Source organism: Chlamydotis macqueenii, chromosome 1 (genome assembly GCF_036417535.1).
Source record: "Chlamydotis macqueenii isolate bChlMac1 chromosome 1, bChlMac1.mat, whole genome shotgun sequence".
In the NCBI taxonomy this organism is placed as follows: domain Eukaryota; kingdom Metazoa; phylum Chordata; class Aves; order Otidiformes; family Otididae; genus Chlamydotis; species Chlamydotis macqueenii.
This window is the reverse complement of record NC_141556.1, coordinates 176,643,855-176,659,494: the sequence shown is the minus strand read 5'-3', so window position 1 is coordinate 176,659,494 and position 15,640 is coordinate 176,643,855.

The window sequence follows — 15,640 nt, the reverse complement described above, 5'->3', positions numbered from 1 at the left end:
TGTGTCCTCTCTCAACTCATGTCGGGATAGGTGCACAGGAGCATGATCTCCCTGCTGTAGCTCTGGTGTGACCATTAAAGTACTTACAGGGTACATTTTTTTTTCTCACTCAGGACAGAGATATGAACTACACCAGCTAATGTCACCTGAATCCAACCCTGAAGTGGCTAACACCATGGAGAATAAAGCCTTGTAGAAATGAACTTTAGATACGCAACTTTTACAGTGGAGAAAATAATACTTTGAGTTGTGAAGGCAGTGTATAGAAACCACAGCAAACGTGTAGAAGTACATAGCAAGATAGAGGTGTCCTTTGTTCTCCAAGTAATGCATTCAGCTAAGGTTATAAGAATACCAGCTAGTTTAATGATTCCTGTGATCATCTGCTATCAGGAATATAGCAACTGATATATCAACTCATGTGTCATTTCTTGTGAAATTGTCCTTAAAAATCAGTGGATTACTTAATTTCCTTCTCTCCTAAGATTTCTAATTATTTTGGTAACACATGAATTCTTCACCAACACTGACTGAAGCACAAGAAGTTTACCACTGAAATTTGAAGATAGTGAGGAAATAAGGAGTTATTGAAAATTAATACATAAAAGGGTTGATGAAATAAACAAAGCTAGTGTTCTTTTAAGAATAGTCTTTGCTATTTGAGTATGTTTTAATATAGGTTAATCCTTGAGGTTTTTTTCCCTAGGTATTTCAAATACACAGAAGCAAAATAAGTAATTTTTGCTGTTGTTTTGGGGGTTTTGCTTCATTTTTTTTTGTCTTGGAATGGTTTTTTTTTGAGATTAGTTAATAATCATTTGTGTTTATCTAGAAGGGTAAGATAATTTTCTTTACTATAGCTCCCAATCACATTTAATATCAGTGAGAGGTATGGAAATTTTTGTTTTTCCTGTATTTTGCATGTCCAACGTACCGCAGAAACCCAGAAGATAGTTAAATGTGAGTTGAAGAAGGAAGTGTTGAACATGAGTTTAATAAAATGATTTAAAATTTGTGCTCCAATTAATATTTATTATTTATTTTTTTTTTTTAAAGTATATATTTGCCAGGGGAAACTGAGAAATATGCCCCCAGCTCAGAATAGTTAATACAGAATATGGTTTCAGATAACTTTTAAATTGCTGTATCTATCTTTTTTATATGTACGATTCTCAGTTTTCTTCTGGTAGTGGTTTCACTATCTCTTAATTACACCTAAATCCATTTTTTTCACTCATCACATCGGACTACAAGTCTACTGCAGTAACTAAGCTCTCTTAAATTGCTACCTCCTTTAACTTTGACTTTCAGGTGAGTTACTCCCTAAGGTCACAAGTTAGAAGTATTGGAACATTTATTCCAAGGGAAGAGGAGAGAAATTAAATGGAGTTTGCCAGTCAGGAGACATAGTTCGTATTGCATTGCAAGTCCCCAGTGGTCAACCACAATTTTGACCATTCCAATTCATAAATTGTGGTGCAGTGTTCAATATGTTGAGTTTATTTTGGGGAAAAAATTGAAGAGAAGATGCCTACCAAGAGAATTGCTTCTAATTCCATTACAAATGTTCTAGTTCTTGTTATTAATTTCAAAAGACATTAATTTAAAGATTATTATTTATGAATAGGGAATAATATATGATTGCTTTTATTAGGAATAAAATAGTACAGGACAAAACTTATACATTCAAAAGTTTCTATTCAGAGATTTTATTTTGGTATAAGGGGTTTAGAGGTAATGAATAGCACCTTGAAAGAGATCCCAGATGGGGCTACATTTCTGGCATCAAAGAACAATTGACAAGAGTATATAATGCTTTTAAAATTATCCTTTTTAAAATCAGACTTCAGAAATAAATTTGATTTTAACATTAGAAGCTGATGAACAGCTCAGTCAATCCATGAACAAATCCTTTTATGTTAACATTGTCCTCAAGCAGAATAAAATAATAATAATAAAAGAATAAATAAATAATTAACTTTAAAACTTGCTTTTGTTGTACATAGTGTATTTGGAAGTATGAAGGCCATTTCTAGAATAACTTTTAAGACCTTATGTTTCCTCCTCTTCCTGTGTAGCCTTGTGGGAGACTGAAATACTCTTCAAGCTTCTTATATGCCACAGTTATCTAGAGTTCAAATCCTCAGAAAAAGGTACCTGTACTTTGCACTTAAAATCTTCCAGACTGTGTTTTATTTTCCTGTGAACAGAACTATGATTATTTCTTGTCCTTTTTATTTGAATGACAACGTATTTTATGTGAAGCTAACAAAGTAAGTAATTACCTATCTGTGATTTTCTTTTACTGAGTTACAAATTTCTTCTTTTTCATCCTGTATGTACTTGAAACTTTCTTTGTTTCTGCATTGTCTTCTGAAAAATAGCCAAAAGCCTTTAACCTCATACAGACATTTCATTTCAACCTTACCATAGCTTGGTCATGAGTAAATATTGTTTCTGATAATTGTTCAATAACTTCTGTGAAATTAATTTGACACTTGCAAAATATATCTCTGAGCTGAAATATTCATTATACTTTTTTTTTTTTAAAGACATTTAATTAAAACCCACATTTGGTTCTGTCCTTGTTTCAGCAGGGATGGAGTTAATTTTCCTCTCAGTAGCCGGTGTGTTTTCGATTTTGTATGTGAAAAATGTTGATAAAAACATTGATCATATGAGTTGTTGCTAAAGAGACCAAGGACACTATCCGGCTTTCCAAGTCTCACTAATGTGCAGGCACAGGAAGCTAGGAGGGATACAGATAGAATAATTGGCCCAGACTGGCCAAAGAGAGTATTCCATGCCATAAACGTCACACTCAGTATATAAGTGAGGGTTGTCCGGGGGGGAACGCCTCTTGCTTGCTTGTATCACTCTCTCTGCTTTGCTGGGTCTCTCTTGCTTCTTTGCTTGCTGCTCTGTTTTGTTTCCATGATCCCTGCTTGGGATGGGCTGTACCAGTCATTGGGATATCGGGTGGTGAGAAGTCATGCATTCTTCACCTTGTATATTTCAGTATCCCTATATTTTGTTATTCTTGTAGTTTTCCTTTGCTATTCTAGTGAAGTGTCTTCATCTTAACCCACGAGTTTTCCTTTCTTACCAATCCTTTCCCCCATCCTGTAGGGAGGGGGAGGGTAAGCAAGAAACTGTGTGGTGACTAGGACTAAACCACAACAGGTTCCTAGTTTTACCTTGGTTAGCAGGCTTGAAATCTAAAGAAGTTAGAAGACAAAATGCTATTTTACCTCAGAAGTCGTCCTTCCAGGACAATTTATAAGAAATCTGGAAGTTTAGTTTGACAAGGCTGCTACTTTGTTCATGGTAAGGTAAATGGATCTATTCAAAGATTCTTCTTTTGAGGCTTGAAATTTATTGAAACACTTTTTTTTTTTTAATAAGGACCTTATAGCTATCCATTATATAATCACTGAAATGCAAGAGCAAAAAGCCACAATTTATTTGCATCACTAAATCTCACATTTTCAATCAAATAAATGACTTAAATGATTTCTATGCTTTCAGTAAAGTTAATCACCTTGTTATAAAGAGAAGACTGTTTAAAAAACATAGAAGAGAAAGATGACTGACAACATCAACAAATACAGCAAATATTTTTAACTTGGGACAGGTCAGGTTTTTTTGAATCTCAATAAGAAACTTACAGTCACACAAAGCTGTCTATCTAATTGTTCTGGTTTCATTTGGGGGTGCGGGGAGAGGTGATACAGTGGTAGCTTCTGTAAGAAGCTGCTAGAAGTTGTTCCCCTTTGTTCAGTGGACTCAGACGGACCTAGGGCGGACCTGCTGCTGGCCAAGGCCGAGCCAATCGGTAGCAGGATGTTCCCTGATAAGGCCTCTGCGATAACATATTTAAGAAGGGGAAAACAGAAAAAAAAAAAAGAAGAGATGATGTGAAGCAGCTGAGCAGGGGCAGAGAGGGGGAGGCATGAGCCTTGTGGGCCTTGCAGGCCTCACCCTCTGGCCTCCCGCTGGACAGCCAACTGGGCCCGACTCAGCCCGGCCTGGCTGCAAGAAGTGGAGAGGAGATGAGATGTGAAGAGAACTTGAGAGGTGTCTGCCTGTTGTGAAGAATTTCTTGTGAGAGGAATGACTGCAGATGCCAAGGTCAGTGAAGAAGGAGAGGGAAGAGTAATGCTGTTCCTGGCCAGAATTCCCCTGCAGCCTGTAGTGATGACCATGGTGAAGCAGGCTGCCCCCCTGCAGCCCATGGAGGTCCACAGAGGAGCAGAGATCCACCTGCAGCCCGTGGAGGACACCATGCCAGCACAGGCGGATGCCTGAAGGAGGCTGTGGCCCATGAAGGGCCTGCTGGGGCAGCAGTTCTGGAGGGACTGCTACCCATGGAAGAAGTGTTCCACGTCAAAGCAGTTTCACCAAGGACGTAGGCCCCCACGATGGAGCAGGTGAGGAATGTGACGAGTTCTTCCCCTGACGATGAAGTAGCAGCATAAAAATGTGTGATGAACTGACCGTAATCCCCATTCCCTCTTCCCTCTGGAAGATAGTAGAGATAATGTTAAGACAAGAAAGAGGGAGGGGTGGGGGGAGGTTATCTTGTTCTCTGTCTCATTGTCCTGCTTTGTTTTTAGAAATAAATGAACAGTTTTCCCCAAGTTGAGCCTGTTTTGCTTTTAATAGTAACTTTAAGCATTTCTCCCTGTCCTTATCTCAAACCTCAAGCCTTTTTTTCTTATATTATCTCTCCCTATTCTCTTGGAGGGTGAGTGGAGTGAGAGAGAGACTGCGTAGTCTGGTCCTCATCGGGGCTAAACTCCAACACTAATTTATTGAACAAAGCATGGCAGTTACGGACAATGTGATGACAATCAAGGAAGGGCTTATTCAGTGCTGGAACAACTGTGATTCCAAACATCAGGAGGGATGTAAGGTTGCTTTTATCTTTTCTGTAATTTCTGTTCTTTACACAATATATTATTTAACGAACTTTAAGTGTTGGTGCTTTTCATACTGAGATTCCAAAAGAATCAACACCTCCTCAGTGAAAAAAAACCATCAGGAGTAATCAGTTGGAGGTGAGTAAGAAATGTTCTTTTGGAGAAACAATAGCAGAGGAAAGCCTGAGTGAGTGCCTGGCTGTCCTTGCACACAAGTGTGGAGATAAATAGTAATGAGATTACCCTGGGAATCTCCCCCAGTGATATGTAAAAAAATTGAAGGAATTATCATCTTTTCAGACCCCCACTGACATTTTAAACTGTTTAGAAAAGCAGAGCATAGAAGTGGGGAAAAGGCAGCAGTGTTGCAAATATTAAAAGTTAAAAATTTAATTTTGAAGTAAAGTAAGCTAACCTTGATAAAAAGTAAATTGTAGAATATAGGAGTGTTAAGAGTCAATGGTAGTCACGGGAATTGTAGCCTTAGAGGTTTAAGTTTTGTTTAAAATCGGTTAACCATGGAGATTTTCTTAAAGATTAATTGACTTGTAGCATCGTGTTTTAGGAAATTAAGGAAATTGTTATGGACACTAGTTTGCTGCTAGGAAACCCCCTACCCTTTCCAGCTCGATCTGGGTATCGAGGACCCCAATCAGTAGAGCTAAGTGAGATGAACCAATGATTGCTTTAATATAAGAATAATATGATTTTTGATGATTAAATAACAATATGAGGTGATTCTTGCTAAGCATAGAACTGTAGTCACATAGGTTAAACTTTCTATGAAATCTATTTGTCCTTAGAGGGAATGGGGAGTCTTAGGACTGTTACAATATCTCATTTGTTAGAAGTTAGCCTAGCATGTCTGGGGTAATTAAGAAGAGTGGCAGAACAATGGTAGGCCCCGAACACCACCTAAAAATAAGAAAATAAGCCCTAAGTCATCACTTTGGAACCAGAAAATCAAGGAACAACGCGACCTGTTCCAAAGACCATATAGAGATTTTAAGGAGCGGTTCGACCAGCGAATTCGAGGAGGGGGTGCTCTGATGACCCCCAAGACCACCAGAAGACCCTCAACTCAAAAGACTGAGCATGCACAAGTGGGTGGGGGAATATTATAATGATTTATTGGAAAGTTAATGTATATGTATAATATTTCTCGGAAATCTAGTGAATATGTATAACAGGTGTGTATTTAACCTGCGCTATTGGATCGAACAGGGGAGCATGCTAGGTGGGGCAATCCCCTGTATGCCCAGCGCTGCAATAAAGGAGTGCCTGCTTCTTAACTTGTCATTGCTGTTAAGGATTTTTATTCCGGATTTTGGTAACAGCAGGACTTGCAAAGTGTATAGTTGTTAACTTCCCTCCAGTGGCTGTGGGACACTTTAATACAGCAATGTAAAGACAGATGAGAACACTAGACACAGAAGTGCATAGAGTCTCTGGAGAGGAAAATCCAGGCTGTGGACAGGGGCAAGAAGGGTCACTTGTCCCTAGGTTCAGGACATTCTGCTCCCAGATGATTATTAGGCTGGAGATGTTTGAAACACTTATAAAGAGGAGTGGACCAAAGGATCAGAGAATGAGAATGGGAAATCTCCCTCTGCCACACCTCTCGTGATAAATAAGTCAAAGAGGTCCTTTAGACACCTCTGAGTATGATCTCTCTCTGTGATTATACATAGATAGAGCTCCAAAATTTGTCTGATTTATACTGACAAAAATTGGGTAAGTATCTGAGGCAGCAGTTGCTATGTGTCGTGGATCCTGGGGCCAGAGTGGGTGGGATGTGGGTGAGTGTGTATTTAAGACCTCAGGAGTTACTATTGTTGCACACATTATTGCAAAATCTTGCAATTGCACAACAGTTGAAGGGGGCTCAGGGGACTGTTACTCATTTATTCTGGGACTGGCTCCACTAAACTATCTAAGAACAATACCCCTCCTCTTTTGAATGGAATAACAAATCAGTTGCATGGAAGCATGTGGAGGAGGCTGGGCATATATTTGGCAGTTGGCTATGAAGCAGGGAATAGATTCCCACAGCTTTGTGAGACCACATACCAAATTATTCACCTCCAGTATACAGTCCCATTTGTTTACAAGTATCCTCTTCATACTAAAGACCACCATTTTGTCTTATTGGGGACCATCCAGGGAAAACTTGTGTTCTGGTTTTGTTTAGTGAGGGGGGGCCTAAGGTGGTAGCTTCTGTAGGAAACTGATAGAAGTCGCTCCCCTTTGTTCAGTGGACTCGGCCAGGCCTAGGGCAGACCCACTGCTGCCCAAGGCCGAGCCAATTGGTAGCAGAATGTCCCATGATAATGCCTCTGTGATAAGGTATTTAAGAAGGGGAAAACAGGAAAAAAAAAAAGAAGAGAAGATGTGAAGCAGCTGAGCAGGGGCAGAGAGGGGGAGGTGCGAGCCTTGTGGGCCTTGCAGGCCTCACCCTCTGGCCTCCCGCCAGGCAGCCAACTAGGCCCAGCCCAGCTGCAAGAAGTGGAGAGGAGATGAGAAGTGAATAAGATGTAAAAAGGATCCTGAGAGGCGTCTGTCAGCCTGTTGTGAGGAACGGCTGCAGACGCCAAGGTGAGTGAAGAAGAAGGGGGAGGAGTAATGCGGCTCCTGGCCAAGATTCCCCTGCAGCCTGTGGTGATGACCATGGTGGAGCAGGTTGTCCCCCTGCAGCCCATGGAGGCCCGCAGAGGGGCAGAGATCCACCTGCAGCCCGTGGAGGACCCCACGCCAGAGCAGGTGGAGGCCTGAAGGAGGCTGTGGCCCATGGAGGGCTCCCGCTGGGGCAGCTGTTCTGGAGGGACTGCACTCTGTGGAAGAGATGACCCACGCCGGAGCAGTTTCACAAAGGACTGTGGCCCGTGGGAGGGACCCCATGAAGGAGCAGGGGAGGAATGCAACGAGTTCTTCCCCTGACGATGAAGAAGCGTGTTGAACTGACCACAACCCCTATTCCTTCTTCCCCCCCTGTGCCGCTCAGGAGGGGAAGGTAGTAGAGATAATGTTAAGCCTCGGAAGAGGGAGGGGTGGGGGGAGGTTATCTTGTTCCCTATCTCTTTCTCCTGCTAGTTTTAGAAATAAATGAGTGTTTTTTTCCCCAAGTCGAGTCTGTTTCGCCCCTGACGGTAACTTTACGGATTTCTCCCCCTCCTTATCTCAAACCTCGAGCTGTTTTTCTTATATCATTCCCCCCTATTCTCTCGGAGGGTGGGGGAGTGAGAGAGAGACTGCGTAGCCTGGTCCCGATCAGGGCTGAACTATGACAACTTGTTACAGATGCCATCTTCCTACAGAGACAATTGGATAAATTCCAATAAAAAGAGGAAAGTCTCAGAATGCATGTTACGAAAGCAAAGAAACCTAAAAGGAAAGTGACTCATAGGGAAAGGAAAACATAATGTTTGAGAGTGTCTGAGGAACCTTAAGGTGCACAAGCCCATAGGACCTGATGAGATGCATGCACGAGTCCTAAGGGAACTGGCGGATGAAGTTACTAAGACTTTCCATCGCATTTGAGAAATCATGGCAGTTCAGTGATGTTTCCACTGACAGGAAAAGGGGCAATGTAACCTCTGTTTTCAAAAAGGGAAACAAGGAAGACCTGAGGAACTACAGGTGGGTCAGTCTTGCCTCTGTGCCTGGCAAGATCATGGAGCAGATCCTCCTGGAAATCATGCTAAGGCACATGGAAAATAAGGACATGGTTGGTGACAACCAACATGGATTCACTAAGGGCAAATTATGCCTGACAAATCTGGTGGCCTTCTACAGTGGGGTTACAGCATTGGTTGAAAGGAAAGAGCAACTAAGTGCAAAGCATTTGGCATTGTCCTGCATGACATCCTTCTCTCTAAAATGCAGAGACATAGGTTTGATGAACGGACTACTAGATGGATAAGGAACTGGCTGGATGGCCACACTTGGAGAGTGGTGGTCAATGGCTCAATGTCCAAGCAGAGACTGGTGACAAGTGGTGCTCCTGAGAGGTCTGTATTGGGACAAACCCCATTAAACATTTTTGTCAGCAACATGGACAGGAGGATGGAGTGTACGCTCAGCAAGTTTGCTGATGACACTAAGGTGTTTGGTGCCATTGACACACTGGAGGGGAGGGATGCCATCCAGAGGGACCTGGATGGCTGGAGAAGTGGGCCTGTGCAAACCTCATAAAGTTCAACCAGGCTAAAGGCAAGGTCCTGCACATAAGTCAGGGCAATCCTAAGCACAAATACAGGCTGGGTGGAGAATGGATTGCAAACATCCCTGAGGAGAAGGAGTTGGAGGTGCTAATGGACAAGAAGCTCAACATGAGCTGGCAATGTGCACTTGCAGCCCAGAAAGCCAACCACATCCTGGACTGCATCAAAAGAAGTGTGGCCAGCAAATTGAGGGGGGTGATTTCTTTCTATGCCACTCTTGTGAGACCCATCTGGAGCATTCAGCTTTAGGGCCAACAACATAAGAAGGACATAGGCCTGTTGGAATGAGTCCAGAGGAGCTCCACAAAGTTGATCAGAAGTCTGGAGCATCTCTCCTATAAAGATAGACTGAGAGAGTTGGGGTTGTTCAGCCTGGAGAAGAGGAGGCTCCAGGGAGACCTTATAGCAGCCTTCCAGTACCTAAGGGGGGCCTGCAAGAAAACTGGAGAGGGACTTTTGACAAGGGCCTATTGTGATGGGACAAGGAGTAGTGGATTTAAACTGGAAGAAGGTAGATTTAGATTAGACATAATGAAGAAATTCTTTACTGTGAGGGTGGTGAGGTACTGAATCTGGTTGCCCAGAGAAGCTGTGTATGCCCCATCCCTGGAAATGTTCAAGGCCAGGTTGGATGGCACTTTGAATGACCTGGTCTAGTGGAAAGTTTCCCTGCCTGTGGCAGGGGGGCTGGAACTAGATGATCTTTAAGGTCCCTTCAAACCCAAACTATTCTATGATTCTATGATTCTATGATGAAATGTTCTTAGCACTCCTTCAGGTACACCTAAAAAGTTAACTAATAGAAAAAAAAAAGAAAAAAAACCAGATCTCTCCTATATACGGGGGCTGAAGTAACTGAGATTCACAGGGATCCTTCCCATTACCTTATAGCTATGCATTCATTTAGCAGTTCTGAAGAGCCATCCCATGAAGCCTACCTCATCCTACAGCTGGTAAAATATCCAATACTTATTGTCTGAGTAAGCATGACTCAATAACAGAGGATAACATTTTGACAGGTAAAACCTTCTTTACCCTAGAGGGAAAACATTCTTTAGGAATTCAGGCTGTTTTGGTGAGTTAAGTACTTAACTGCAGTAATTATTATACCGCCAAAACCGCTACCAAACCCAGTAGCCTCAAAACAGTATCAGTTACCCAGGGAGCGAAGCGAAAATCACTCAGCTGATAGTTAAACAATTGTTGGAGACGGGTATTATCTGGAATACCACTCTCCCTTTAATTGTCCTATTTGGCCCATAAAGGAGCCAGATGGTTCCTGATGCATGACGGTAGATTACCAGCTAAGAAATAAAGCAGCCTCTCCCATGGCTGCAATTGTCCCAGACACTGTTTGAATGCATCGAGACAGAGACTGGAACATGGCATGCTGTGACTGATATGGCTCATGCTTTCTGTAGTATATCCATTACTGGAATTCCTGTTTAATTTGCTTTTTCCTTGGACAGACTTTTACTGTCTTGTCTCAGGCGTATTTGCATAGCACCACTGTCTGCCACAGGCTAGTGACACAGCATCTGGAGGACAATAACATCTCTCTAGCTTGTAACTTTTTTCCATTACATAGATGTTACTGGGCCCATTGAGCAGGAAGCGGGATAAATTCTTAGGAATGTTATAGACATCATGCAAAAACGTAGATGGGAGATCGCTTCAAAAAAGATACAAGGGCTCACTAAAAATAAAGGGACTCCATCACACTATGCCTGAAGTCATCAAACAAACTATATAACATATAGCTGAACCTCCAAAATAAAACTGAGGTCTAGAACTTTGTTGGAATCCTGGTTTATTAGAGACATTTTCTTCCTCATCTCACACAGATCTTGTGACTGTTGTATCATATATGCAGGAAAAAGGCCCATTTCAAATTGGGGGAAAAAGGAATGTAGTAGTGTCACGAACCGATAAAGGTCCGGTCGTGAGAGGTACGAATTTCTCGGTTACAGAATTAAGACACAACGGTGTCATACGCATATGTTGGTTCTTTATTTCATTCACACACAAAGGGTAAGGGGGGGGGAGAGAAAGAGAAAGAGGAAGAGAGAAAAAGAGGGGAGAAAATATCACTACGGAGAGTCAGCGTCCTGAAAGTCCGTTGTACAGAGTGGGTGGGGTGGGTGCCTCAAAAGGATGACGATGCCCCCCACGGAGAATCGGTGTCCCGAAGGTCCGTCTGAGTGGGATGGGGGTCCACACACACACACACACCAGGGTTCATGCGGCGACCCTTTTTGTAGTCCTTTGTAGGTCAGGTGTTTCCTGCCTGTGGTTTAGCTTGTGATTGCTGCATCCTGTTGATCTGTCTCTGTGGTGGTATGTGTTAGCTCTCTGCAAATGCAAGGCCCGCTTGTCCTTTGTAAGCCGTGCGGTTACCTGAAGTATGTTGTTACCTGATTGCTAGTAAGACAGTGTCCACAAAGTCATTTTGCGTCCCCCAGAGCTGGCCTCCATTATGCAGTCACTTGGCAGTGCTGTGCATGCTTAGTACTGTCCAGGGCCTGAGCTCATGCACAGGGTTTGGCTCTATTCTGGGGGAAGGGTACAAAACAAGATACCCCATTTTGCAGTTCTTGGAGTTACTAGGCATATGTTGCTGCTTCAGCTACAAAACAGGATATTTGTCTAGACATTCCCTCACAGTTGTTGAAGTTTTTTTAGCATTGTGGTTTGTCAGTTCTCTCTATCATTTAGCGATGTTGAGACATTAATTAACCTTTTCAGTCTCTGACACCACCCCGTGGCTCAACATCGCTCACCAAGGTTGGAGGGGGGGAAAGGGGGAAAGAAAAAGAAGAGGAGAAAAGGTGTGGGGGGGAAAGGGGTGAGGGGACTTAATTACAAGTATTCTTATATGCGTGATTACAAAGTAGATTCCTATTGTTGTATGATACGTTGAGGGGTTTCTTCATTTTTAACATGGACCACCCCAAGGTAACATACCTCAATCCAATTCACATATAGCATTGTGTTGGTATGATGTTCACTGATCCAATGATGTCAAATAATCTATTCAAAATTACAGATATAACACAAATAAAAAATTAATAGGTTAACAATAAGTATATTAATAATTAAAAACATAGATTTAGATATCAATATAATGACCATATTTCTTCCCACCCCGTGAGTCCCAATATTTTCAGGTCTGCCTTCAAATTGGGGGGGGGAATAAACATGGGTTTGTTTTGTTTTTTTTTCTTTTTGGGGGGTATCAATTGGAAACAATTTCTTTTTGACATTTATCATTTCATCATGGTTGAGATAGGCTTCACAGAGGCTGGACAGTGTTTTTTTTCCAAAGATGGGGTAACTGCGCCTGCGCCAGGTTGGAATTGTGGCTTTGAAGGCAAGCCGGACTACCACCCAGGATTCCCGCTTCAATGTTAACGTTCTCTGGAAGAGGGAACTGGGTATATGAGTTCCCAGGTCTCTTTCCAGATCTTTCCAAGGGAGGGACTGCGCGTGCGCAATCCCAGACTTGGAATTTATAAAAGGGGCAACCACGAGGTGCCACGCATACTCGCACCACCTGAGCAGCAGGAGTCACTATCTCCAGCATTTATTTTCAAGATACCTATGAATCTGCCAGTGGTAATGTTCTCTCCTTTCTTTTATTCCTTTATTTTTCCTGTTGCTTGGCTATGGTGGTGTAATGTCTTTTTTATTATTAGAATGTCACTATTCAGCCACCACCAGATGATGCAGAGGAAGGGCCCAGTCAAGCATCTGATCACGTGAGGCGATCAGTGAGGTTGGTATCATTAATCTCAAGGGGTCCCCTTTTTTTTTAACTTTCGTGGTTGTTAAGGATTTCTTTTTGTTGTTGTATCATTTCTAGCTTTGTGAGACCTGCTGCGGGGGCAGAGGGAGAGAGAGTTGGCACTGCCCGTCGCGAAGATGTTGAAGAGATTGATTGGGGGCGTCTGCGGGTGTTATTTTGTTTGTTGTTAGGGATTGCAATTTTCGGTGCTTTCTTTATGTTATGTTATTTGCTTTACTGTTACTACTATGACTGCTGTGAATAAGCTGTTTCTACAGTTTTTGTTTGTCTTTGTTTGTTGTTAGTTCTTGTTAATCTTGTTTATATACGTTCTACAATAAAGTTAAGTTTTGCAGTTCATCATGAGTCTCCTTTTCCACATCTATAGTGGATTCATAAGCAAAGGCGGGAAGTGGGGGTTGGGAGCGGAAGCTACCACGCGGTTTAGCTGACAAAAAAAATAGCAAAGTTATATGATTCTAACAGTTATGTGTTCAGCTTGCCTTACAAATCTGATATGTTTAACCCCATCGGGTGAAGTCACAGTGATCGCTTGCATACGAGTCACTACGCTTTGAATTAATTGAATTAGGCATGGTATAATACAAGGCAAAAACAATAAGGCTGCTAACCCACATAGCAAATAAAATAAAAGTCGTTTTATCCATGGTGTTCCTGGTAGCCAGGACCACAAATCACTATCCCAGCCATCCCAGCCATTCCATGTTTGAGTGGGGACATGAGCTAGTTTTCTAATGTCTGTGGTCAGTTGTAAAACCACTTCACCTACATCACTGATTTTTAGACAACAATTAGAAATGTTTAGCTTCCCACATACTCCTCCCTCTTCAGCCAACAAATAATCCAAAACCATGCGGTGTTGCAGGATCGCAGTGCGCATCTCTCGAGATTGTTGATTCAAGAGATCTATAGCATCGGCAGTTTTGTTGGTAATAATTTCTAAAACTGCCTGTAAGCGAATTATGCGATTTAGGTTATAAATTGGTTCCCGGGCTCCTGTTATCAAGTCATTAGGATTCCAAGTGGCCGGCCCATAATGCTGTATTATCCTCTCGGGAGGCCACTCATTTTTCCCCCATTTTTGTGTTCCACCTATTTCAATCTCGATAGCTCGCTTATTGCGTGCAACACTATTGTTATCTAAATTGTCATAGAGTCTCACTCCAAGTTGGGGACTCTCTGCTTCAGGGAGCAGGAAAAATAGAGGCCGGATAATTCCAATATAACAAACTCCTGACCAGTTTGCGGGCAGCATTTTGTCCACAGATCCAGTAATGTCTCTTTTTGGCCTTTGCCTCTTCAGCAAACGGTCCAGCTGCAGTCCGTGGGTGTTGCAAGTAGGTTGTATTATAGTCTCCTAGAGGGCTAAAGAAGGTGGTGTTACGTTTTCCCAGTTGGCTATGTGTTTGTCCAGTGCAGTACCAAGCACCCGTGTCGTTTTTCCACTCACAGGCTTGAATATAACCTCGGCCGTCTGACCACCAAGCATCAAAGGAGTCATTTTTATTTGACCAAAATCCCCAAAAACTCTTACTGCGTCCGGCTTTATTAACCCACATCCATATGCTAAGACTAACATCTTTGTTGATTAACTTGTATGTGAGTGTCCACTGACATTTGCTTTCCCCCACACTGACTCCTCCTTTTTGGGTGCGATTTAAACAATATCTACCTACGGCAGGGAATTGAACTGGCCATGTTTCAGAATCATTCCAGGTGGTGTTATCGGTTTCACTGTAATTGCTCATGATTTGTCCTGGCGTGAGGGGCATGGAGGTCCATGGCCAGCTTGATAGCCCTAGAGGTCCTCCACACACCCAGCAATGGCTTAAATTAAAAGCTTCACTCACAGATTTTGCTAACAAAATGAACTCATTACTGTCAAAGGAATTGCGTAGATAGAGAGGGGGATGAGGGGGCCTCTTTTCCCCACCTTGGGCAAATCCACAGAGCAATATAATTAAGAGAAAAACAGTGTTTACAGACATCTTCACTGATGAATTTTATCGCTTCCTCTGTAGGCGTGTCGGGTTCTGGTCTGGTGCTCTCCTCCTCCTGAAAACGAGACAGAACAGAACTCGCTTCTCGGGTGAGAGAAAGAGGAAGGAAAAAAAAAAAAAAAAAAAAAAAAGCGAATGCGCGGGGCGGGGGGGTGAAAAGGGGGTTTCTGTTTGCTTAGGAGGCCTAAAATGAAGGAACTATCCATCGAGTGTTAATTTTATGTTCCTTCCCCCAGGCATCGGTTGCTTTCCATGCATATTTATTGAGCGGTTCACTCAGAGCCAGGGGAACCTGTCCTATAGTGGGCATGTCCACCAGCACAGGCTGGCCTGGAAAATGGCGAGGAGTCTCTCCTTGTGGTGGATTGCCTGTCTCCGGGACCAAAGATGGGGGCTTAGGGCAAAAGGCATTCAAACGGGGGCAACCATTCACTCCCCAACGGTCATTCACTCTGGTAACTGCATCCCATAGCCTACTCATCCAGTTTGGGTTATATGGTTTCAGAAATCGTTTTAACAGACCATTTGTTCGCTCTACTATTCCATTGGCTTGTGGGTAGTACGGTGTATGAAATACCCACTTGATTCCTTCTTCCTGTGCCCATTCCTGTACAATGTGGGCGGAAAAATGTGTTCCATTGTCTGACTGTATTGTTTTAGGTTTGGGAAGGGTACTAAACCACATCTTTAAAG